Source organism: Plecotus auritus, assembly GCF_963455305.1.
Source record: "Plecotus auritus genome assembly, chromosome: 9".
NCBI classification, from domain to species: Eukaryota; Metazoa; Chordata; class Mammalia; order Chiroptera; family Vespertilionidae; genus Plecotus; species Plecotus auritus.
The window spans coordinates 56,086,683-56,113,428 of record NC_137783.1 but is presented as its reverse complement, the minus strand read 5'-3'; the positions used below and the strand labels follow the sequence as shown (position 1 = coordinate 56,113,428).

General features: G+C 42.2%; 1 pseudogene across 1 annotated transcript; it reads right to left on the bottom strand.

Moving 5' to 3' along the window:
- Window positions 1-23,199: 23,199 nt before the first annotated feature.
- LOC308233516 (mitochondrial 2-oxoglutarate/malate carrier protein-like) lies at window positions 23,200-25,985 on the bottom strand (annotated as a pseudogene). The gene is made up of 2 exons: window positions 25,021-25,985; window positions 23,200-23,263 (listed from the first exon to the last, which is right to left on the bottom strand). The product of its transcript is annotated as a mitochondrial 2-oxoglutarate/malate carrier protein-like (transcript).
- Between the last annotated feature and the right edge of the window lie 761 nt (window positions 25,986-26,746).

Genomic DNA, 26,746 nt, shown 5'->3' with positions numbered 1-26,746 from the left:
ATCTTATATTTATTATATTGTGTAATAGTTTCAGAGGCTTGACCCTGCCCTTTCCCCATTTCTTCCCCAAAGGAATTAAAATCACTTGATTAGATTGAACCAGGGATGGACTTTTCTAGGTGAGTTTATAGGCAGATAAAAAGGGCAAGCAAATTGAGTTTTCAAGGGAGAGATTAGATTGATGGACCATAGGATCTAGGCTGGGTCAGAATGGATGTGAGAAGGATGAGAGAAACTTGGAAAAGAAAATAGATATATTATGTGTTCCAGGGGTCACGATGGAAGGTGGGGAATAGGAACAGATTAGGGTAGATCCGGATCATACTAGGGATATGTTGATGAAGAATCTGGACAGTTTGGGTTTCTGGTGGCACCGGGATAAACAAAGCAGTGAGGTGAGAGGCCTGTAGGTGTCTTATCCCCAGGTGGTTTCATTTATATATTGAACACATTTGTTCAACACCTTTTATGAGGGGGGGTCTGAATAATCTGGTGGCCCACGGGCAAGTTAGTGCATCCTCCTGGGGATTCCTGAGGGCAGTTCTCTTCGATACCAGTTGTTTGAACGGCTCAAAAGCTTCCTGTCTCTGTTCCGGGGCAAAGTGGCATGACAGGCTGGATGGGTAGAGGGAGAATGAGGAGGACAGGACGTTGATGGGAGTGAGGTGTTGCTTGGAATAGAAAGCTTGGGACTCCCACTGTCTGGTGGCTCGATGGGCTGGAGAAAAGACAAACCATGGAAGAAGAATCCGACTGACATGAGCTTTCTTGTCCACATTAGATTCTGGATGTCAGGAAATGATGCCTTCAAAGCTCTGAAGAAATAAAATTGAGGACCTACAATTTTGTACCAGCTAAGCATACACATTAAGTGTGAGTGAGGGCAGGAGTTTGCCCTGAGATGGGTCCCTTGCCTTTCCCTGCTCTGCTCTGTATTCTGGGAAATGGCTCTGTAGGCTGCAGGTCCCAGGCTCCTGTATCGGCTTCTGTCTGGGTTCAAGCAGTGAGAGTGCAGGAGGAATGAAGAAACTAGGATCTAATTTCTCCCAGTTCTTTCTGTCCTCGCCCCTCTGGTGGAATCTGACCTTTGGTGTGTTCTCTGTGGCCCTGGTTTCTCCTACGTGGCCTGGCCAGCGCTGGGATCTGCTAACACCACTTCTTGCTTTGTCCCTCCAGCCCAAGGATGGTTATGAATGTCCACCGTCGGTAATACACAGGCTGCCTTTCTCCTTGTTTGGTTTGAGTTCTTGCATTATTTATGCACTCAATGTTCTCCAGTACATTTCCTCTCTTTAAGTGCTTATAGTGATTTCACTTTTCCTATTGGGAATCTGAGTAATACAGCATGATAAGACAGTCTCAGAAATTCATAGGACCAGCAAGCATACTCCTTCTTAGGGAGTTTCATGATGATATATTCTAGAAAAGCAAGGGAGGAATTAAAAAAAGAGGCAGGACCCACTCAAAGAGGGCAAGAGGGAACAGCGGGTCCAATCCCAGAGGGTGGTGAGGGAAGACCCAGGCTAAGAGCCATGCCACGGGCCTGGAGCACAAACATTCCAGCTTCAGACAGGAGTGTAGAAGGCTGCAGAACAGGCAATTCCATCCCCGCCCCCAAATGAAATCCAGGAGAGATCACAGCTGTTGTGATCCAAATTTAAAGCACAATAAATATGTAAAGATTTTAAGTATAATTGATAGAATGTAAGAGAACCCATTTCACCTTGATGCCAGGATCATTTTTTAAAATCATAGTTTTATACTTGGCCTTGCAATAAAAAATATTTGGTCAGATTAATGTAAATGCTGTTTATTGATTTTTTTTTTTTTTTTTTTTTTTTTTTTACCTCTTAAAGCCAACCTAAATACAAAGAATAGAAGGCTTGAATGTGGCAGCAGAGAATAGAAATGTTCACAGCCTTGGTACTTACTGTAAAAGTGAACGTGCAATTGTAGAAGGTCAGGGAGGGCAATTGAAGGCAGGTAAGAGGCGTTAATCTCATTTTTGTAAAGGGAAGGATGAACCAACTAACATTGCTAGAAAAATTAGAGGACTACTATATTATCTAAAATGATAAAGATAACCAATAGTAATCTTTAAAGCAATATGGTAATTGTCAAACATGAGGTGAAGGAGTGGTGGTACACCTGAATTCAATAGATTTTTGCCTCCAATTGTCATATGGAGAAAGAGGCGGCCTTTGGGGTGGGGGCTGGGGAGCAGGGATGTTTCTTTTCAGCCTAAACTATTTTTTATTCTCTAATTCGTTTTTATGAGGTTTTAAAACACACTGGAATAAAACAATAAAATGTTAATAGCGTTTGTCTCTAGGAAGTAAAACTGTATTTCCCCCTCTCTTTCTGCTTTATCTTTTGAGTTATCTATAATGAGCTTTATTTCCTTTTTCATGGAAACTTCTGTTTACTTTTAAAAAACTAACAATTGGTCCACCTTTTTTCATCTTGGAGAGAACTAGTCTAGACTCCTTACTATCAGGCAGTAGAGGATGGTGGTTCTGAGTGTGGTTCAAACACCATTTGCTGCGGACTCGACCTCAGTCATTACATAACCTTGCTGCATTTCAGCCCCTTATCTGTAAAATCGAGATACTAAATACGGCACCTGCCTGGGAATACTGTTCTGAGGATGACATGAGGTAATCTGTAGAAAGCTGTGGACCAGTGCCAGGCACCTGGCAGACATTTTACAAGTGCTTACTACTTTATTACTTTGCTCTGGGGAGATTCTTTATGATCTGTCTCCGGGGTATCCTTCCACATGTGTCCCTCTCTGCTTTCTTTCTGAGCTATTTGCTATTCTTCATTCACAAATTGTATTTCCCACTTCCCCCTCTGTTCCAATCTCTTTATTTCCAAATCAAACTCTTTCTTCAAAGTTCCGCTCACATGTGTACCACTGCTCCATGTAGCTTTCTCTGATCTCCCCACCTAGAATACCTTCTCCCTCCTCTATACACTACAGCTCTTATCTGAGCCCTGAGAATGGAAGTTACCAAGGTTGTAATTTATCTCAAGGGAACAAAATGGAAATGCAGCTGGGAGGCACATAAGAGATTGGCCTTATGTATGTCTGAACCACAAACTTATAAACTCTTTTTTGGAGAGATGGGGACCCTGACCAGAGCACATCAGATGTTCAAGGCCCATTTGCCACACACATGTGCAAAGGCAATGACACACCAGTTTTATGCTCTGCGCAGGCGTACCTTTCTAGAACCCAAATACTGATGTCACTATTTGGGAAGAAGCCTGTTTTGTCTAAGTGGGTATGAAGGTGTGTTGCTGACCAGCTGGTGAGTGGCTGCTTTGTGGCTACTTTGAAGAACTGCTTTGTCTGATGGCTCCCTTGCTAGCAATGGCTATTTTGTTTTCAATAAAGTCTCTCCTATATGTCTGCAGCTACTCATGTTTTCTTCCAATTTCCGGCGTCCATGGAGGTCCAGCCTCTGGCAGAGGGGCTGTGATCCCACAGGGGGACAGGGGAGGAGGAGCCAAAACAATGGCTAGGCTTTATTGGAAACAAGACACTTGACAGCACATTTTGAATGAGTTAGTGTCGGGGCTCAGGGGACCAACCGGTGGGGCACTAGCTTCCACAGTTAGGGCACCGCTGGGGTTCACCTTCATGCAGCAGAACCAGATGACAGCTCTGCTGTCCTTTTCACAGATGCAGCCACTACTCGCTTGTTGGGGATGGAGGGGACTGGATTAGGGTGTTGCTTGGTGCCTGAAGCTGCCTTTGGGGCTAGCATATTTATGGGTCCAGTGTTTTCTGCGCAGCCATCACAGTCTCCCCCTCGAGCCCATCGCCTGGTCATCATCTGTAGGAACACCACCGGCAGACACTATGGAGCCCCACGGCCACCCCGTGGGGATCGTGGGCCCTAGGCCTGGGTGACTAATGCTCCAGCTCCTTGACTTAACCTTGAAACCCAAACTTTTTTAAAGTTTTAAGCCAGCTGTGAAGCCACATCCAGAACGTTGCTTCCTCCTCACCACTGCACATGGACCAAAAGATGCATTCCTCACCTTGAAGGAGCCAAGCCTAGCCCTCCTTTCCATCATTGACCTGACCAGCCCCAGCAATTTAGCCAGAACCCTGCATGGGCACACGAAGACCAGGTGGGAACGGCACGCATGGTTTATGCCTTTAAAAGCTCTGGCTTTCCTTGTCTTTTCAGGCACATATGTCTGGTTTTTCCTGAAGCTGTGACTCCTGAGTTCAAATCCTAATATGACCCTAAATCAGTGGTCGGCAAACTGCGGCTTGCGAGCCACATGCAGCTCGCGAGCCGCGGTTTGCCGCTCTGTTGACTAATGAGTTTGCCGACCACTGACCTAGACTCTCGATTCCAATAATTACAGGCTGTTGTTGTTCCTGGTGATTAAGCCCCTATCCCAGTGGTCAGCAAACTCATTAGTCAACAGAGCAGCAAACCGCGGCTCACGAGCCGCATGTGGCTAGCGAGCCGCAGTTTGCCGACCACTGCCCTAAATAAACATTTATTTCACTTTGCAGCCTCAGTTATTTCCTGTTTGGCAACCTCAAGAGTCTTATGGCACTCAATCCTTACTGCGCTGGATTCTATTATTTATATGCATCTGTGTGTATTCTTCATAATTGGAAGAATACACACAGATGCATATAAATAATAGGACAGAGTGAGCATTTTATTGTCAAGTACCTGGCAGAAAGTAGATGTTCCCTGAATAATTTTTAGTGCCCATTAACAATTTTGAGAAGAAAAGGACAAGTAATGTGGTATCTTAGTTAAAGCTAATGTCTCAATGCTCGTTCCCTCTCTGGTAGAACTGTGCTTGTGTTACTTCTGTTCTTCTCTTCCCATAGGCTTAGGAGCAGCTGCGGACACTAAACCAGCTTCTACTTCTAATCAGTCTTTAGTTGCTCAGTGCTGAGGCTCATTAGGGCAGTTCTCTTTGTTTACCAAACAAAGAGGACAGTTTCCTGCTCAGATGCTGATGTTTCTTTGTGAAGTTTGATCCCATCCAATTATTGCAGAAATAGCCTATTTGCTGTCCACACAATTTTCCACTTTTGTTTCTCTAGGTGGCGCTAGCTGTGCATGATAAAGCCACACACTGGGCTTAAAATTAACCTTGTGGAGACATACTTGAATGTCCACTTGCTTTGCATGCTTTCTCTCAGGCTCTTTGCTTCTTTGTATTTATTTACTCTTAGAAAACTTCCCCGAGCAGTGTTCTGGGGATGCTGCTCTAAGACCTCTTTAAAATCAGGTTCGCGGGATCTTCTTCAACATCTTCAGGTAATTCATGTTTAAAAGAAAATATTAATAGTAAAGAGCCTTACATTATTTATAGTGATTCTGAATCTATAATGCCATAGCACTAATTTAAACAAATCATGTATTAATCACACCTGATTAAATGCAGAATGCTAATTATTAATATTAGTGGAAGTACTCCTAGTACTTAATATTTCATATTTCATGCCTAACCTCCATGCAGCCTTTTTACTACTAAGTAAGAATGCTGACATTTCTCGTTTCAATATTCCTTTTGTATTATGAATGTGAGCATTTGATATTATGCTTAAGGCAATATTTTATATTTGGAAAATAATTTACAGCAAGGATTTAAAGGTGAGCATCCTGTGCTTTGTCCCATGAGTCCAAAGCCTAAAGCAGTGATTTTCAACCTTTTTCATCTCATGACACACATAAACTAGTTACTAAAATTCTGTGGCATACAAAAAAATATTATTACATTTTTTTGCTGATCTGACCAAAAATTAGGTATATCTATGATGCATTCACACTGGAGAGCTATCGATGAGTGGGCTTTGTCTTTTTTTTTTTTTTTTTTTTTTTAATTTGACCATCTAAGGGAAAAGAGGTCAGTGCCACTAAATAGTTGGGTATTGCATGTTTTAAAAATTCTTGAAGCACAACAGTTGAAAATGCTGGCCTAAAGAAACCTCACAGTACGCTTAATGAGACCCAGTAAACGAGAGTCAGTACCCTCTGCTTCTTTTTTCAAAATGTATTTCCTATAGTTACACACACACACACACATACACACACACACACACACACACACACTGATTATGTTAGTTTACTGAGAGTGGAGCAAAATCAGGGTGATCACAATGGATTCATGGAGAGCAGTGTGGCCAGTATTTGTGACACCGATTGCATCACATTTCTATGGGTGTGTGGCCTATGCAGTGATGTAGGGCCTTCTGCTTCGAAGAATCCAGTAATTGTTTTAATGCTCTGCTTTTGCTGTCTAGAATATGTTAAAAATTAAAAATTTAATTTTGCATTGGACCTTGCATATCATGTATGTGGTTCTGTCTATAGGTTTACTAGCTTTAAAAAGAAGTTGCAGGACTAGAGTGGAGACATTTGTAATAGATGCCATGCCCTGGGTGACTATCTTCAAGGCTTTGAGATTGAATGAAGTGGAGACTCAATAAGAAATTCCCTGAACATGGCCCTAGCACAGGGTCATTTTCAATGGGCATTGGAGGAGTACGAGAGAGCCTTAGCTGATGTCAGTTGAAAACTCTGCTGTGAGCCTTTAACTCACCCAATTTAAAAACACACACTCAGCTTGTTGGTGCTGAGAACTTTTTTTGTTAAGGATTTTTGATACTTTTCCAGAAATACCCATATTACCTCTCATTGCATTCATTTCCTGAATGGATGTGTAAAACTTTTTTTTTTTTTTTCTGGCAGGTGGAGCACATTTTCTTGACATCCCTACTAAGTAAGACAATAAAAGGATAGAACCAAGTCATCTACATGTTAGCCTAGTGCAGTGGCAACTAACCCATAAGTGCATTCGTGAATAGGGTAGTATTGAAATTTGGAGCTGAAACTCATTGCTAGCACCCTTTTGTAGAGAGAGATGACTTTATCAGCTGTTCACGGCTGTGTTCATCGGCAGAAAATAAATGAGTCTGTGCTTAATACAATTTTTCCTTGGAGTGAGCTTGCACTGAAGTTTCTAAATTTAGATCTGGGGAAAAAAATTTGAGCATGTGATGGCTTTGCCTCCTGCTCTGAATTCTAGATGTCTCTCTCAGTGCATTGTACAGGGATTTGGGTGCTAACCTATTGAAGCTATTTATATTTCTATTATCATACCCTATATAATAAAAGGCTAATATGCAAATTGTCCCCTCAACTGGGAGTTCGACCAGGGGGTTGGGCCGGCCAGCCAACTGCCCATGGCCCCTCCCCCTGGCTGGCCCTGCCCCTGATCAGCCCCCTTCCACTCTAATTGGGGCCGGCCGGCCAGACCCCACCCACACATGAATTTGTTCACCAGGCCTCTAGTCTATTTAATAAAAGATCTGTCTCTGTTCTAGCCTTTATAATAAATATTTTAAGAGGGACACATGGAGGCAGAACCCACATCGCTGAGGACTTGGGAGCAGAGTTTCTGCAAGTACTCTTAAATATTTAGCATGTTGGAATTCCTGAGCCTTGCTTCAGACATAACTAGAATAATATTTAGATCCAAATCCTCTTTATGTAGAAGAAGTTATGTTCTTTTTTATAATCCTCAACCGAGGATATATTTTTATTGATTTTGGAGAGAGGAAGGAAGAGAGAGAGAGAACGAGAAAAAGAGAGAAACATTGATTGGTTACCTCCCATCTACACCCCTACCTGGGATCAAACCCACAACCTAGATATGTGCCCTGACCAGGAATTGAACCATCAACCTTTTGGTGTGTGGGACAATGCTCCAACCAACTGAGCCACCCAGCCAGGGCAGAAGTATTTATGTTCTTAATTCACTGATTTATTGATTAATTGATTCTCCATTTACTACTTATTCTTGGCTCTTGCTTTAGAAATGAATGTAAATTAGAAGCCTGCATGTTTACACTGGATAAAGACTGATGTTGAGGCCACTGGCAGTTGGAATTAAAGAGACATTAAGGAAAAATTTATTCAAAGTTAAGGGTTTATTAATATCCACTTGAAATATGCAACCTCTTTAAGGCCTATTTCAAGGTAAGAAGTCATCATGTATTTCAGAACTATCAAGTTTCCTGTAACTGATGGGAGACAAACAGTTTGCACATTTGCCATAACATTTGAATTATTAAGATAGTGGGTGTATAGTATTTGCTTCCTATTGCCAGGTGGTAAATATTCATGAGCCAGCGCCTCTGAGTGCTAGAGCTGGGCTTTTTGTTCAGAAGTCCTCATGACACACTGTGAGGAATCAGGGTGATGCAGGGGTTCCAGAGTTTCAGGGACCCCACCATCTGTGAACCACTGTGGGTCCTTGGCTTCCCACAGGAAATAATTCAAAGACAAACCAGCATAAAGTTTAAAGTGAAAGAGAGTTTGTTAGTGAAGCAATGAGGCAGATAGTGCCTACTCCTCAAACAGCAACCCTTCCTTAGGGCAATTTAATTCTTTTATTGAGGCTCATTTAATGGAGGAGTAGGGTATTCAATAAGGGCGAGGGATATTCAGGAGTTTTCCAGAAAGAGGTGGGGACTTTTTGGAAGACCCCTGTCAACCAGGTTGAGTCCTTATATGGGCTTTCCATTTCTGATCCTGGTGTTGTAGGATATGTTATTTAGTATGCTAATGTATTACAACGAGTGACTAATGAGGCTGGACTTACCGTGGCATGGAATTAGTCACCATGTTGGATCAAGTTGGTCTTTCTGTCCATTTAAGTTATAAATCATGGTGTTTGGCCTTACTATCTCTATGATAGTTATTGTAGCCCTTATTAGTTATAGCTGTTTCACCACATACCCTACTTCAAGATCTCAATAATTTTACCACAAAGTGATTCTTTATCTTACCACTTCTGCATGAGATCATTGTATTTAATTATACATTCTTTAAAATATGTTTATATTGATTTCAGAGAAAGGAAGGAAAAGGGAGAGGGAGAGATATAAACATCAATGATGAGAGAGAATCATTGATCAACTGCTTTCTGCATACCCCTACTGGGGATTGAACCTGAAACCTGGGCATGTGCCCTGGAATTGAACTGTGACCTCTTGGTTCATGGGTCGACACTTAACTACTGAGCAACACTGGCTGGACTATACATTTTTTTATTTTTTTATTATTATTATTATTTTTTAATATATTTTATTGATTTTTTACAGAGAGGAAGGGAGAGGGATAGAGAGTTAGAAACATTGATGAGAGAGAGACATCGATCAGCTGCCTCCTGCACACCCCCTACTGGGGATGTGCCCGCAACCAAGGTACATGCCCTTGACCGGAATCGAACCTGGGACCCTTCAGTCCGCAGGCCGATGCTCTATCCACTGAGCCAAACCGGTTAGGGCTATACATTTTTTTAGAGTTTGAGGTCAGTGAGGGCAAATTAGAACAACTGCTCATTTCAGTTAATTTTAGATATAAGTTAACAAACAGCTCTAAAATAAAGCAAGTTGGAATTTTCTTCTTAATTTAGAGTTTTATTAATGTAAAGTATAATGCTGTTCTAGGAAAGCAATTTATTAATAATTTTTATAGTCTCATTTTAAAAAGTGATTAAAATAATAAACGAAGGTAATATGGAAATACTTGGGAGGTAATTGTTAAACAAAAGCATTGTTTTTAAAGATATACATGAAAAATCTCTTCTTCTTTTTAATAAAATCATTCAGCAAAGTGCCAGATACCTGTTTGTTTTTCTTTGTCCCCTCTTTAGTTCTCTGTGACAAAATTCTAGATCCAGGAGGAACATTTTGTCATTTGATTTAATCTTTTTTCTAGAATAGATGCTGCCTAGAGCTGGGACTTCCAATGAGTGGTCAAGGTTAGCCCAGAGACTTATAAAAAGTAAATGCTCCACAGAATCAAAATAAGAAAAAACAAAGCAACCCATAATCCCAGTGGTCAGAGATGAGCACTGTTAATACAATGGTTATGTTCTTCTGGAACCTTTTCTATGAATGTAGATGAATTACTGTTGGTCTATCCATTCATTTCTTTCTTTCATTGATCTTTGTTCATGCTCCCCCAATATATATGTGTCCATAATGTCATTTTTCTACTTTTAAGACATTTGCTGTTTTCATATACTCTGCTGTTCTCTCTCTCGGAGAAGGGATTTTTGAGAGAGTTGTCCCCAGATCTTCCCCTCATCCCTTCTTTACTATCTCTGGGGTGTTTGCCTACGAAGGTGAGCCTGCTTGGGAACTGCCAGTCCCTCACATTCATATCTACAAATCTACCTCAGAACTTTGGGAGACAGAAATGTAGCTCCTACTTCAAAAGGTTGGAATCCCAAGACATGGCCCTCTCAAGGAAAAGAGTTGTTTACCTGATTGTGAACAATTTCTAGAGGAGAGTCCATCACCAGCCTTGTGTGTAGTGGCTGTTATTCTTTCTGTCCAGGCAATTTTGCATCTGGTTCTGCCTGTGAATTGCAGTGCTCCATGGTGCTTGCCAGCACCCCAAGAATAAAAGCTTTTGATGGGATTGCAGTCCTTTGTATCTCTCTGTGATTGCTTGTCTGCCTCTGTGGCTTCTAGTAAGTAGCTCTTTTCCTCACTTGAGTAAGAAGTTTCCCCTTCTGGTACTTCAAATTTCTATTCTTTAAAAATAAAATAAAATAAGGTTGGTCCTATTCCTCTACTATCAAGAGAGAAAGGAGAGAGGGAGAGGGAGAGGGAGAGAGAGAGAGAGAGAGAGAGAGAGAGAGAGAGAGAGAGAGAGAGAGAAGAAATTCCATTTAGTGTTTTAATTTTTAAAATTTTAGAACCTTTCAGTTTCCTGAAGCCCATCTGTCTACACTCTCTACTATGCCATTAGCTTTTGATATTTAAAAAAATATATTTTTTTATTAATTTTTTACAGAGAGGAGGGAGAGGGATGGAGAGTTAGAAACATCAATGAGAGAGAAACATCGATCAGCTGCCTCCTGCACACCCCCTACTGGGAATGTGCCCGCAACCAAGGTACATGCCCTTGACCGGAATCAAACCTGGGACCCTTCAGTCTGCAGGCCGACGCTCTATCCACTGAGCTAAACTGGTTAGGGCAGCTTTTGACATTTTTTTTTAAATTTAATAAATCTTTATAGTTCAGATTATTACAATTGTTCCTCTTTTTTCCCCCATAGCTCCCCTCCACCCGGTTCCCACCCCACCCTCTAACCTTACCTCCCCCTCACTGTCCTCATCCATAGGTGTACGCTTTTTGTCCAGTCTCTTCCCGCACTTCCCACACCCCTTTCCCCCCGAGAATTGTCAGTCCACTCCCTTTCTATGCCCCTGATTCCATTATATTCATCAGTTTATTCTGTTCATCAGATTTTTAATTCACTTGATTTTTAGATTCACTTGTTGATAGACATGTATTAGTTCATAATTTTTATCTTTACCTTTTTCTTCTTCTTCCTCTTCTTAAAGAATACCTTTCAGAATTTCATATAATACTGGTTTGGTGGTGATGAACTCCTTTAGCTTTTTCTTATCTGTGAAACTCTTTATCTGACCTTCAATTCTGAATGATAGCTTTGCTGGGTAGAGTAATCTTGGTTATAGGTTCTTGCTATTCATCACTTTGAATATTTCTTGCCACTCCCATCTGGCCTGCATAGTTTCTGTTGAGACATCAGCTGACAGTCGTATGGGTGGTCCCTTGTAGGTAATTAACTGTTTTTGTCTTGCTGCTTTTAATATTCTCTCTTTGTCTTTTGCTCTTGGCATTTTAATTATGATGTGTCTTGGTGTGGTCCTCTTTGGATTCCTTTTGTTTGGGGTTCTGTGCGCTTCCTGGACTTGTAAGTTTATTTCTTTCACCAGGTGAGGGAAGTTTTCGGTCATTATTTCTTCAAATAGGTTTTCAGTATCTTGCTCTCTCTCTTCTTCTGGCACCCCCATAATTTGGATGTTGGTATGCTTGAGGTTGTCCCAGAGGCTCCTGACACTATCTTCAAATTTTTGGATTCTTTTTTCTTTTTGCTTTCCTGGTTGAGTGTTTTTTGCTTCTTTGTATTTCAACTCTTTGACTTGATTCTTGCAGTCCTCTAGTCTGCTGTTGGGTCTCTGTATAATATTTTTTATTTCAGTCAGTGTATGTTTAATTTCTAGTTGGTCCTTTTTCATATCCTTGAGGGTCTCGTTAAATTTATCGGCCTTTTCTAGGAAATTCTTGAAAAACCTTATAACCGTGGTTTTGAACTCTATATCCAGTTGTTTGTTTTCCTCCATTTCTTTCATTTGTAATCTGTTTCTTTCTCTCCGCATTTTCGCTGCTTCCCTGAGTTGGTAGAGTAGCTTTGTGTGGTAGGTGTCCTCTAGGGCACAGTAGCTCAGCCTCCCCAGTTACCTGAGGTGGACACTCTTGGTGCACCCCTTTGTGGGCTGTGTGCTCAGCCTTGTTGTAGTTAAGTCTTGATTGTTGTTGGTATCACTGGGAGGAATTGACCTCCAGGCCAATTGGCTGTGAGGATCAGCTGTGTCTATGCTGGGAGAACTTCTGTGCTGGAGACACTCTTATGAGACAAGACTTGCAAAATTGCAAAAGCCTCTGTGCTCAGCTTGGATGGGGTGGAGTTTGAGGGAGGAGCAGACAGCCTTGGTTTCCCGTCAGCCCTGCCCTATGAGGCCCCTGGGTCTCAGTGTCCCTGGGTAATCGCTGCAAGCACCTCTGAGAGAAGCCACCCTCGAGTTTCGCCCACTGCCAGAGTCCAGTTTCTCCCCGAATGAGTCGGGGTTCCCAGAAACTTGCCCTGAACTGGAGTTCAACGCAGTCAGGAGCTTCTGTCTCCTTCCTGCTTTAGAAAGCCAGCCACGCACTCAGCCTCTGGTGCATTCAGCAGTCAGTCCTCTTAGCGCGCGCGTGCGCGCCTCCCCAGACCTCTGCCTTCCACAGCTCCCGAGTCTCAGTGTGCTTTCTTTTCCTGACAGTCCAGATTCCCCCTGAATGGGTCTGGTTTCCCAGCGTCTCGCCCCAGACTGGAGTTCAGTGCAGTTGGGAGTTTCTTTCTCCTTCCCGCTTTAGAAAGCCAGCCGCACACTCAGCCGCCCGTGCACACAGCCGCCCGTCCTCTCCGCATGCAAGCCTCCATACTTCAGCCTTTTGTAGCTCCTCTGAGTCTCAATGTGCTTTCCTCTTTTCTTCTAGTTGTAGAATTTCCACTCAGCCAGCTTTCCTGTGGTTCTGGATGGTGTCCGTTTTGTCTTTTAGTTGTAGTTTTGATATTGTTGTGCGAGGCAGCAGTTTAGGTGTTTACCTATGCCGCTATCTTGGTTTCTCTCAGCTTTTGACATTTTTATGAAAAGATTTGGGAACCCCCAAAATCATTAGAACTCAAAGAATTGTCAACATGCTTGTATACAAATGCTAACCAACCTCAACCAACTTCAAATGAGCAGGACTAACACTTGTCTTTAAAGAAACCTATTTCAACTATTTGCCAAAGCATAGATCTATGAGTCATTTTATTTACCATCTTCACAGACACTGTATTCTTAAAGTCATTCACCTACTGGAAGTATTTTTGCAAAATTTATTTCTCCATGGGAAGTTATGAAAAATTTATATGGCACATTTTAACTACTGAATATTAATGCAACCTTTCCTAACTACTAATAAAAGAATCAAATCCCTATTTGTGAATAAATTAGAAAGTTAGACCAGACTGTTTCACACGCATCAGTAGTTTTTCACTGTGGCATTCATGTTCACTTTAGGATTTGGACAGGATTGTGATGGGACTGACAAAAGCAGAACTATATACTTTGTAAATGAGCATGAATGTGCCCACTTTTGGCTTCATGAGAATTGATTGCAGTGTTTGCATTTGAGATGATTGAGTTCAGAGTCCTTAATTCCATGTGTAGCATACACCATTATGGGGTATTACTCCCCATCAAAAGTTTTAATTAAGCTGATGGTAAAATTCAGTTGACTACCTTTACTTATCTATAACTTGTCATATGTCATAAATTGGGTGTCCCAGCAAGTGGATTGGAATTATGGTGATTCCATAAAGACTAGCAGTTTAGGAAATAGGGAATCAGTATTATCAGTATTTTTTTTGTTTTTTGTTAATCCTCACCAGAGGATATTTCTCCATTTTTTTTTGTGTGCGTGTGTGTGTGTGTGTGTGTGTGTGTGTGTGTGTTTAGAGAGAGAGTGGAAAGGAGGGGGAGAGAGAGAGAGAGAGAGAGAGAGAGAGAGAGAGAGAGAGAGAGAGAAGTATTGTTGTGAGAGAGATACATCGATTGGTTGTCTCCTGCACTTGCCTTGACCAATGCCAGGGATCAAGCCTGAACCAAGGTATGTGCCCTTGACCAGAATTGGACCCTAGACCCTTCAGTCTGCGGGCTCATGCTCTATCCACTGAGTCAAACTGGCTAGGGTGGGAATCAATATTTTAGTCGCATGCCCATTAAAAATAAAGTTGGGCCACTGTCTGTGAGCCTCAAGGTGTTTTGGATGTGTGAGTGTATATGTGTGTGTGTGTGTGTGTGTGTGTGTGTGTGTGTGTGTGTGTGTGTGTGTTTGTGTGTATGTTTATAAATAATGATACAAGGTAAGAGGTTTAGCATAGCTGAGACACTGGGTTTGTTATGAGCAGTGGTGGGAGATAGCAGTGGACAAGTAGGTCAGATCATGAGGGACATTGTATGTCATGCTAAAGAAATTGGAATTTATTTTTTAGGTACCAGGGAAATAATTATTCTTAAAACTTTTTAATTAGAGATAACTTCAGACTTACAGAAGAGTTGCAAAAATAGTACAAAGTTTTATATGCTGTTTACCCAGCTTCCTGTAATATCAATAACTTATATATTTACAAAAACTAGAAAATTCACATTGGTATAATACTAACAACTAAATTATAGACTTTATTCAGATTTCCCCCACTTTTTTTAATAATTGTTTTTCTGTTCCAAGATTTAATCCAGAATACCACATTGCATTTAGTTGTAATAAGTGTTTAGCATTCTCTAATCTGTGGCAGTTTGTCAGCCTTTCTTTGTTTTTCCCAGCCTCCACATATTTGAAAAGTTATGATCAAGTATTTTGTAGAATGTGTCTTAACTTAGGTTTTCTTGAAGTTTCCTTACGATTAGATTGGCAAGAATATTACAGAAGTGATTTGCCCTTCTCAATGGATCATATCAGGTGGTACTTATGGTTGAAATGCTTATTATTGGTGATGTTAACTTCATTTATTTGTCTAAGGTGGTGCATGCCAGGTTTATCCACTGTAAAGTTATTTTTTGTGTGTGATTACTAAATATTTGGGGGGGGGCATTCTTTGACATCATATAAAAATGTCCTGTTTCTCCTTAATTTTTGTCCACTAATTTTAGCATTTACCCATGGATCTACCTAGGGCAGTGGTCGGCAAACCACAGCTCATGAGCCACATGCGGCTCTTTGGCCCCTTGAGTGTGGCTCTTCCACAAAATACCACGGCCTGGGCGAGTCTATTTTGAAGAAGTGGCGTTAGAAGAAGTTTAAGTTTAAAAAATTTGGCTCTCAAAAGAAATTTCAATCGTTGTGCTGTTGATATTTGGCTCTGTTGACTATTGAGTTTGCCGATCACTGACCTAAGCCATTAATACTATAGTGTTCAAATGGTGATTTTTGTTATTTCCACCATTCTTTCTACATTTCTCAATTGGAGTTCTTCTGTAAGGAAGAATCATTTAGCTATTTTGAGGAATGACAGGATCACTGTGATGCTAATAGATGCATGAGACATTGGAAGGATGTAAGACTGGAGGCAGGGACACTACAATTTAGGAGACTATTGAAATAATTTAGGAGTGATGTCAAGGGACTGAACTTAGGCCAGGACAATATAGGGAGTTAATTAATATGAGAAATATTTAAGATGTAGAATCAAGAGAACATAGTGACTTACTAGATGTGCGTAAAGAAGGAAGGCATTAAGTATGGCAGCAGGTTTCTGCCTTAGAGAGAAGTAATATTAGAGGAGTAATGGTTTGGAAGAAGAGAGCTAAGACAAATTCAGCAATGGACATGCAGAGTTGAGTTACTCCCATGGAACATCCATGGAGGATTGTCTCAGAAGTTAGGCATACAAAAGGCTGGAGCTTAGAGGAGAGGTCTGGCATAGAGATATAGATCCTGTAAGTCACCAGTAGGTAGGTGGGAAAAAGATCACAGAAATGCATGAAGTTGTCCAGGAAAATATGTAGAGATGGAGAAGTCATAGCAAGTTAAGGAACACCAACATAAAAGCAGAAAGGGGAAAAGAAACTCAATGCAGAGAGTATGAAAATGTGCACCTAGAACAGCAGGAGGAAAACCAACATAGTGGGAAAATGCAAGCAGGGAATGTTCACAGCATCTAGGTTACGGAAAAGTCAAGTAAGAAAAAGACAAAAATAGATGCAACTATTAATTTGTGACCTTAATCAGAGCAATTTCAATGTAGTGGTGAGGGCAGATCCCATAAATTCTTACTGGAAGTGAAGAAGGAGAGACTATGCATATAAACAACGCTTTCAGTGGCTTTGAGGGATCTGGGAAAGAGATAGGATGGTAGGGTGGGAGGGGCATTCAATGTAGGAGATTATTATTATATACTCCCCCTTTTCATAATCATACACTATGGCTCTAAGTATATTTATTCTTTATATATCAGTATGGGTAATTCCCCTTCTTAAAATACATACACACTCAAACACCAAATGTTATCTTATGGTATTCTAGATAATTCATCATTCCACTGTCAGTGACTGTGCTTCACCTGGTTGGTACAAAATTACCTACAAACATTTAATTATACCTCAATTCAGCACGTTTGGACTGAGTATTTGGCCAAGGTCTCAGTGCTTTGCTTGGCTGGGATTCTGAATGCTACCCCAAGTCCCCAGCCTTACAAATACTTCATCATCAGTTGAACAGAGAGCAAGTAAAAGGAGAGGGGATAGGTCAGCTTCAATCTATTTTATGATAAAAAAAATTCAAAACATATGCCCTGCTCACAGAGGAGCAAGTGCATTATCTAAGTATAACATTACTTTTACATAGAAGTCAAAATTTCCTCAGTAAACTAAATTACTTTCTTTATCTGGAAAGAAAAATATTTCCCTCTAGAACCTCCTTCAAGCATGAGAAATTAAGCCTGAAATATAAATTATTTGAGTGAAAAGTACAAGATATTCTGGAAGCTGAATTTGGCCTTGTAATTATTTATATTTATAAGGAAATTATTTTCATTATAAATCAGTGTAATAATATTAAAGAAAGTAAAGAAAACCCCCAAAAAACAGAAAAGACAACCACCACTAATTTCATTAACATAATTACTACCCTTTTTGAGTATTTGTTTATTTCTTTTTACATGCACTCATATTTTTACGTAATTGCAATCATACAGAATATCTCTGGCTTTTTCACTTGACTCATAAGCATTACTCTGAGTTGCTATGTAGTTTTTATAATTTTTCTTTTTTAAAATTTATCTATTTAATTATTTTTAAGAAAGAGAGAAAGGGAGAAAGAAAGAGAGAGAGAAATGTTGATTTGCTGTTCCACTTAGTTGTGCATTCATTGGTTGCTTCTTGTATGTGCCTTGACAAGAGATTGAACCTACAATCTTGGTGTATCAGGACACTGTTCTAACCAAATGAGCAACACAGCCAGGGCTATGATTTTTCTTTTTAATGAATGCAGAATATTCTATAGAGTGAATGTGCCATAAGTTAATTAAGCATTCCTCTACTGTAGCACCATTAGTTTCCAATCTATCACTATCATAAATAAGTCTGTATTAAAAATGTTGTATGCTATGGTTTTATTCCTATACTAGTGTCCCGGTGCACAGATTCGTGCACATTGAAAGAAAATTAATTAGAAGAAATATTTTAATATCGCTATTCACCCTTTCTCTATAATAGAAGTGTCAACCAAATTCATGATTGACAATGACAGATTGAAACACATGCGTGTGACTGGCGCCAGCAAGAGCTTTATATGTATCACACATGCGTGAGTCAAAGTTTATTTTTAAATTGCCAGTGTGTGTCATATGTACTGGCTGGCCAGTCGGTCAGACGGTAGGATGGACAGTTGGTTGGTTGGTCACTTAGCCTTTTATATATATAGATTTTGTATTATTTGGTACATTTTCAAAAGTGAAATTACTGAGTCAGAAGGGATGATGAACATTTAAGCTCTTCATATAGAGTTGCATATTGTCTTTTAAAAGAATTTACTGATTACGATGTAAGCAACTAAGATTTGCCAAGTGGGTGGGGGATCCAAGAGGACAGAGCAGGGTCAAGTGGATGGGTCTTCCCCTGTGGAAAAGGTGGAAGGGCACTGCAAGTTCTATCTGGGATTTGCTGATGATAAAGTCCAGTGAAACTAAAATTCTGCTGTGAACTTCAAGCCAGAGATGGAAATAGGAAGTAAAAAAAAAAAAAAAAAAAGACCAAAAGTCTGATAGATGCTTAAAGGGTTGAAGAAGCAGTAGGGTGGGAGAAGCCAAAAGGGGTGTAAAGTGCAAGGCAATCTGAGACCATAGGCTTGAAGCCTGTACTGGTTATAGGCTATACATGTGTGGAACAGACACATTTGGAATGTTTCAGACACACAAAATGACACTGGACTTGGCAATAATCATAACTTATTTACTAGTAGTTTTTACTCTCTGGTTGATACTGTCTTAAGTTTCTCATGAACTTCGCTATCTAATCATCATAACAACATTAACAGGTGCTATTGCTTTTTTTATTTTTTAAGCCTCACCCAAGATTATGTTTACTGATTTTAGAGAGAGAGGAAGGAAGGGAAATATTGAACCTGCAGCCTTTTTGGTGCATGGGATGACACTCCAACCAACGGAACCACCTAGCTGGGGCTAACAGGTGCTATTATTGCTCCCATTTTCAGGTAAGAATGCCAAGGCTTAGAGATGAGCAGACAAGTGACTCCTAGGATGACACAGTGGTCAGCTGTGTCAGGTGATCTGATACTTTTCACATTGCCCTACCGTGCTCTCCATTCTCCTGGAGTCTGTACTTTTTGTGAACATAGCCTAGGTACCTCATTCTGCATTTAATTTATATTTCTCTGGTTTCTAGTCATGTTTAATATTTGAATAAGACACTTTTAATATAAGAATTGTAAAGTGAATAATAGGGTTGTTTATATATTTGATTAATGTACTCACAGACACGGAGGTGAATATGTTCTAAATTAGTATTGAGTCAGCACAGAACTAAGTGAAGGCATTCAAAATTTAGATTCAATAATGCTTGCTTAAGGCTGAGCTTCCTAGTTTATGGCTATTATTTATTGTAAATATTCCACCTTTAGAAATAAAAGGTACACAGTTATGGTTTTTTATTCCAGTGTGCTGGCCACATTGTACATAAAACAGTTCTCTTCAAACATAACCATCCTATATAATAAAAGCTTAATATGCTAATGTGTGGTCGACCAGTCGGCTATTCAACCAACCAAAGTGTAATATGCTAATGATATGCTAAGGCCACTCAACCACTTGCTATGACATGCACTGACCACCAGGGGGCAGATGTTCTGACTAGTAGGTTAGCTTGCTGCTGGGTTCCAGCAGATCGGGACTAAGCAAGACAGGCCAGACACACCCTGGAGCCCTCCTGTGGTCCCTCCACAGCTGGTCAACCTCCCATGTCCCTCCCTGGCCCTGATCGTGCACCAGTGAGGTCCCTCGGCCTGGCCTGTGCCCTCTCGAAATCTGGAACCCCTCAGGGGATGTTGGAGAGCCGGCTTTGGCCTGATTCTGCAGGGTAGACCGAGGGACCCCACTGGTGCACGAATTTGTGCACCAGGCCTCTAGTTATAGATAAGAAAATATTGTCCTTATAGCAGAGTGAGCTGAAGATGCAACCAGGCCCTGCTATGTGAAGTCTGTGGATATCTTGTGCAGAAATACCACACCCAAGCACTTAAGTCTCCATGTTCATAGTCATGCTTTCCAACAAAAGTTTTGAGGAAGATGATTCAGTGGCATAGGTAGTCTTTGGTTTTGAAATGCCATATGAATTTATTTTTTCTATCAAGTGCTATCCTATCTAATAAAAGAGAAACATGCAAATTGACCGTACCTCTGCTACGCCCACAAGCCACACCCACCAGCCAATCACGAGTGAGTATGCAAATTAACCCAACAAATATGGAAGTGGCCACAGAGCTGGAGAGAGCAGGAGGCTTGGGTTGCCCCTGGTGATGGAGGAAGCCACGCTTTCTGCCCACCCTGGCCTGCCCTGGCCTCCGCTCAAGGCTACAAAGTTTCAATTATAGAAGACAAATAAATCCCAATGAAAAACGGCGGCATCCACAGAGCTGGAGCCAGCTGGAGGCTTGGGTTGCCCCTGGCGATGGAGGAAGCCAAACTTCCCGCCCACCCTGGCAGGCCCTGGCCTCCGCTCAAGGCTACAAAGTTTCAATTATAGAAGATAAATAAATCCCAGATACCAGGGCCTCCACTTGGGTCGCTGGGGGTGTGGCTGCCCTGCAAACCACCACAGGCCCCTCACCCAGGCCGCCCCATGCCCCAAGGGAACCCCCACCCTGATCCGGGACACCCGTCAGGGCAAACCAGCCAGCCCCCACCCATGCACCAGACCTCTATCCTAACTAATAAAAGAGTAATATGCAAATTGACCATTACTCCAACACACAAGATGGCTGCCCCATGTGGTCAAAAATGGTTGTCCCCATGTGGACACAAGATGGCCACCACAAGATGGCCAGCAGGGGAGGGCAGTTGAGGGCGATCAAGCCTGCAGGGGAGGGCAGTTAGGGGTGACCAGGCCGGCAGAGGAGGGAAGTTGGGGGCAACCGGGCCTGCAGGGAAGGGCAGTTGGGGGGGACCCAGGCCTGCAGGGGAGACCAGTTGCGGGAGGGGACTAGGCCTGCAGGGGAGGGCAGTTAGGGGTGACCATGCCTGCAGGGGAGGGCAGTTAGGGGTGACCAGGCCTGCAGGGAGAGCAGTTGTGGGGGACCAGGCCTGCAGGGGAGGGCAGTTAGGGGCAATCAGGCTGGCAGGGGAGCAGTTAGGCATCAATCAGGCTGTCAGGGGAGTGGTTAGGGGGTGATCAGGCTGGCAGGCAGAAGCGGTTAGGGGCAATCAGGAAGGCAGGCAGGTGAGCAGTTGGGAGCCAGCAGTCTTGGATTGTGAGAGGGATGTCCAACTGCCCGTTTAGGCCCAATAGGATCGGGCCTAAACGGGCAGTCGGACATCCCTTGAGGGGTCCCAGATTGAAGAGGGTTCAGGCTGGGCTGAGGGACAACCCCCTCCCCCATGCAGTAATTTCGTGCACCGGGCCTCTAGTCCTTTATGAATCTGTTGTGTTTAGATTAACATTAAAAGAACTTCCAAATCAGCTTCGGTATGTGAATAGTTTGGAAGCTGTCCCTCGTATTCTTACAACAAGAAAAAGCCAGACAAATTGAAAACCAAGACTTTCCTTGAACTTATTGCCGAAATGAAGATGCTGAGAAAAAGACCACCCTAAAATCTGGAGATAGGTGCATCCAGAGAGTCACAGCTGAGAGCTGATTACCCGGAGGGGCCCATAGAGGGCAGTTACTGGAGCCATAAACTGGTAAGAATACTTTGCTGATAATTTTGGAAAATTACTTGATGTGGACTAGCATGACAGTGAGGAGTTCTTAGGGATTGCAGTCTTAGGCATCCCTTAAAATTTCATGGGTTGTAGCTCCAAGAACCTTACCAGGTTCTCATGGAGGATATCTGAGAAAGGTCTTGCAGTGCTGGCAGGGGACCATTGTGAAATATACCCACAATCTTCTTCATAACAAATACCTCCTCTCCAGAGATACAGATTTTGCCAGGGCCTATCACACCTGGGAGGAACATATTTCCTCCACTCCAGTCTCCTCCAGCCTTCCAGTTTCACCTAAAACATAGTGAACAGAAGTTGGGACTTCAAGGGAGTAGCCTGGAAATGCTGCAACCAGGGAAGGTGGGATGGGAAAAAAGTATATTGTTGGAGAAATACTTGTGAAGGTCACAGCACTGAGTCATAGGCCCACTGATATATTGAGATTTAATCAGAATATTATAGAATATCCACCCCCCCCCCCCACACACACACTTTACAACTACACCAAGAGGGTTTCAGTATATTAACAGCGATTACTGCTGAGAGAGCTGCAAGACACACACTTTCTCTGTGGAGGAGTACTTAGGGAAGCCTAAACTCAAGAGGGGAGACCAAAACAAGGGAGACGCCTCAGGCATCTACAGCTACAGAAAACATTCAGTATAACCCGACTCCTACCAGTGAACATAAATCTCCACACAAAAGGCCTATGTATCCTAGTTTTTATTACCAGCATGTCTATCTTTCAACATAAAATTACAAGCCACACTAAAAGGCAAACAAAACACACTTTGAAGAGAAATACCATCCTTAGAACCAGACTCAAATATGACACAGATTTTGGAATTGTCAGACAGGGAATTGAAAATAGCTGTGATTAATATGGTAAGGGCTCTAATATAAAAGGTAGACAACATGCAAGAACAGGTGAGTAATGTAAGCAGAGAGTATGAAACTCTAAGAAAGAATCAAAAGGCAATGCTAGAAAACAAAAGCACTGTAATGGAGAGGAAGAAGGCCTTAATGGGCTCATCAGCAGACTAGGATCTGCCAGAGAAAGAGTAGTGAGCTTAAACACAGGTGTTGTTCTTCTACCCTCCTAAATTGAAATGTGAAGAGAAGAGAGCATGAGAAAAAACAAACAAAACGGAATAGAACACCCAAGAACTGAGGGTCCATATCAAGAGACATAGTATATGCATATAATTGGAACAGAAGGAGAAGAAAGAGTGAATGGAACAGAAAAAAATATTTGAGTAATGGATGAGAACATTTCATTGAAAAAAAAAAAGTGACAGATTACACACCACAGATCCAGGAAGCTCAGAGAACACCAAACAGTTTAAATGACCAAACAAACAAATAAATAAACAAGAACCAGCTCTTACCCAGCCATATTATTTTCAAACTGTAAATAAGAAAAGACAGAGAGAAAATCTTTAAAGAAACTGGTGGTGTAACTGCACAAAAACCTTGTTTTCTTTAATCTGGCCTTTTCTTTTGATCTCCCCCACCCTTTTGATTTAAACTGGCCTCACCCAACACCGTGATTCACCCCCTCCTGCTTCCTTGCTTAATCATTAAGTCCTCAGGATAACAAAGCTCTGGTCAGCATCCAGTAGTTGTAGGAACATGGTCTTGGGTCTATTGACAACAGAGACAGAGTTTTCAATCAAGCTAAAGTTATATTTTAGTTCTAGATCCTGGAAAGTGGAATGATCCCATTGAGCTAATCCTTTCGAATCAGACAGAACAAGAACAACTCCATGACTGAAATCAGGACCAGATGCAATGACCGATTGCCTCCTACCATAGTATCAACCAATCAGTATAGATTAACTTCTTTAGTCATCATGACTAATGATTTGTTTCCCTGTATAATCCATCCCCTGGAAGCTATTGGGGAGCTAGGTCTTTGGGCATTAGCTGTGATTCTGGGCATTTCGCCATCTCCTTAAATAATTTATCCTTACTTTCTTGGCTGCAAACTCCTGTTTGTGTCTGAGGGGCTTTGGTGAGTGTAGGCAAATAGATCCCTTCAGTCCAGGAACAGTGGGTGGGCAGTGGTGGTGGGAAATCACCTACTTACAGAGAAATGAGGATAAGAATTATACTGGATTTCTAATCAGAAACGAAGCAAACAAGAATAGAGTGGAATGAAATATTTAAGGTGTTGATCAAAAATCTCTATAATTCTTTTTCTAAAAGATTTTTTATTGATTTTTCAGAGAGAGAGAGGGAGGGAGAGGGATAGAGAAAGACAAACATTGATGCGAAAGTGAAACATTGATCAAGGCCACAACCCTGGCATGTGCCCTGACCAAGAATCAAACTGGCAACCTTTTGGTGCATGGGACGATGCCCAACCAACTGAGCCACACCAGGGCTCTAATCTAGAATGCTATAACCAGTAAAATGTTCTTTCAAAAGTGGAGGAGAAATAAAGACTTTTTCAGAACAATAAAAATTGAGGAAATTCATCACCATTTCTTGGTCCTACAAGAAATGTTAAAAAAATTCTTCAGGCAGAAGGAAATGATGTAGGTCAGAAAGTTGGATCTACATAAAGAAAGAGCATTTGCAAAGGAATAAATGAAGATAAAATAAAATAATTTATTTTATTCTTTTTAATTTGTCTAAAAGATAACTGCTGAGGCAATGATAGTGCCAACATGTCGAGTGGGTAGTTGAAATGAGTGACAGCATTGTCTCAAGGGGCCAGAGAAAGAAATTGGGAATACTTTGTTATCAGATACAAAGAGGCATGGTGTTATTTGAGAGTAGATGTAGATTAGTTAAATATGTTTATTGTATACTTTAGGGCAACCAAAAAATTTTAAAAAGAAGCATAGTTGATACTCAGGAGAGAAAATAAAATTGAATCACATGAAATTCCAATTAACACCACAGAAAACAGGAAAAGGACACAAAAGAAACAAAGAACAAATGCAACCAATAGGTGACAGTAACAAAGATAGTAGATATTAATACAAATAATCACTTTATTAATTTTTTTTGATGTTATCAATCTAACTTATTGATTATGTCCTTAGTGAGGTGGAGGGAGGAAGGGCCACATCCTCCCACTGCAGACCCTTTGATCATCTTGACAGCTTCTGCTCTCCCTGGTCCCCTCAGCTCTGCCCTGGTTTCCCTCCTGAGAAGGGGAATGTTCTGCTGTCCTATGTGCCCTGAAACTAACACCCTGGAAATCCTCAGGGAGTTCCTCAGCTTCCCCCAAGGCACAGCCAGGGACAGAGAGGTGAGGATCAGGACAAGCAGGGTGAGCTAGAGCAGGCATAGGACAGACCAAAGTCCTTTAGTGCAGAGGAAGGAACCACAATGTGGAGGGAAAATAGAGGACCCAGGGCAGTAGTCCAGGCCCCCCAGAGGACACTGACTGTAGGACAGCAGGTGAGTGGGAATGAGTGGGAGCCCACCACAGCGGCTCCAGGCCCCTTGCTTGCCTCAGCCACTTAGAGAAAAGACGCTTGGAGGCCTTGTTCATTTCCTCCAAGAAGATGAAGGCGAGGACGGTGTGGGGCCCAAGCGGGCACAGTGTGGTGTAAAGCCCGCCCACAGGCCGAGGAAGCCCTCTAGTGAAGACCTTTACCAGCACATCCAGCCTGTTTCTGTATTCCAGCTTCCCGTCAATCATTTACATGTTCTAGATCTTAACAATGTCCATGGGCATGGGGGCAGCAGTAGTGACCAGGCCACTGATCATGCTGGCACAGAAGTGGCACAGGATGTTGTCAGAGAAGTAGCCCGAGTCCAGTCAGAACTGCTTGGATTGGGAGTAAGAGGCGAGCTGGGCAGCTTTGACGATGGCAGCCCAAGCCATGGTAGGGATACAGCCCTTCCATAGTGTGGGGACCCCCCTCTTCCAGGGTGATTCAAGTCAGGGCATTAAATACACTTTTGTAGCCAGGGCTCTGGTCAGCTGGAAGCTGGCCACTGGCGGTCATGCAGATAAGAGTTACCTTGGTGGTGTTCCTACCAGTTGCACCTGCAGTCATGCCAGTCAGGGCCTTCAGCAGAAAGCCAGGCGCTGCGCCATCAGCCCCAGTACAGATGCCAAGGCCAGTGGTGGTGGGAGTGGCCTGGTACAGGAGGCCAGCTGACAGCTGGTGTAAATGCCCCTCAGCCCTCAGCCTTCAAGATGCTGGTGAGACCAGGGGAGCTGGTTTTGTACTCTCCCGTCGTGGCTCCCTGCTCAGCTGCATCTGGTTCTTCACCAGGTCCAGGGGTTCCACAAAAATTGTAGCTCCCATCCCGCCAGGCCCCCAAACAGGAACTTGACAGACTTAGGGGAGGTATGGGATTTTCATCCATCCTCTCCCCTTGGACTTGCAGTTGCTGCCATCACTACTTGATGGCTCTCGACACCCCCAAATAATCACTTTAAATTTAGATGGTCTCAATACATCAATCAAAAGACAGAGATGGAGAGTGTATTTTTTAAAAAAAGACCCAGTTGTGTGTTGTCAACAAGTAATCCACTTTAAATGCAAAGACTCAACTTAAAGATAGAAAGATGGAGACTTATGTTGAAAGACTCTTGTGAACGTGTTTGTGGTTGTGGGGGGTAGTACACATGTTAGGAGGTCTGGACTCTCTAAAAGTCTTGTCAGGGGTGGGTATGCGCAGGCACCAAAGAGTAACGAATGCTCACACAGCTGTCTTTCCTTTCAGCAGGAGGCTTCCTAGTGTTGCTAAAGCAGAGGCTCAGCAGGTGTGGGCCCTGGGCCAGCAGCATCAGCATCGCCTGGGAACTTGTTAGAGATGCGGATTCTCGGGCTCCAACCTGGACCTACTAAAACAGAAGCTCTGGAGGTGGGGCCCAGCTGTCTGCGTTCAATAAGCCTTGCAGGTGTTTCTGACACACACTCAGGTCTGAGAACCTTTGCTGTGTAGAGGATGCTTATATGAGTTTGGTCTGGATCACAGTCTAGGTATTTTAAAGACTAGGTACTCATTCTCAGATCTATGTTCCCTTGTACGACTGACTGTATAGGGCTGCATTTATTTCTCTAGTCCAACTACCTCCTAGGGGGCCTGGTTGTGTCACTGTAAATCTATTAAGCCTCACTTGGCAGGGTATCACCTGGGGGCTCATGTAGGATG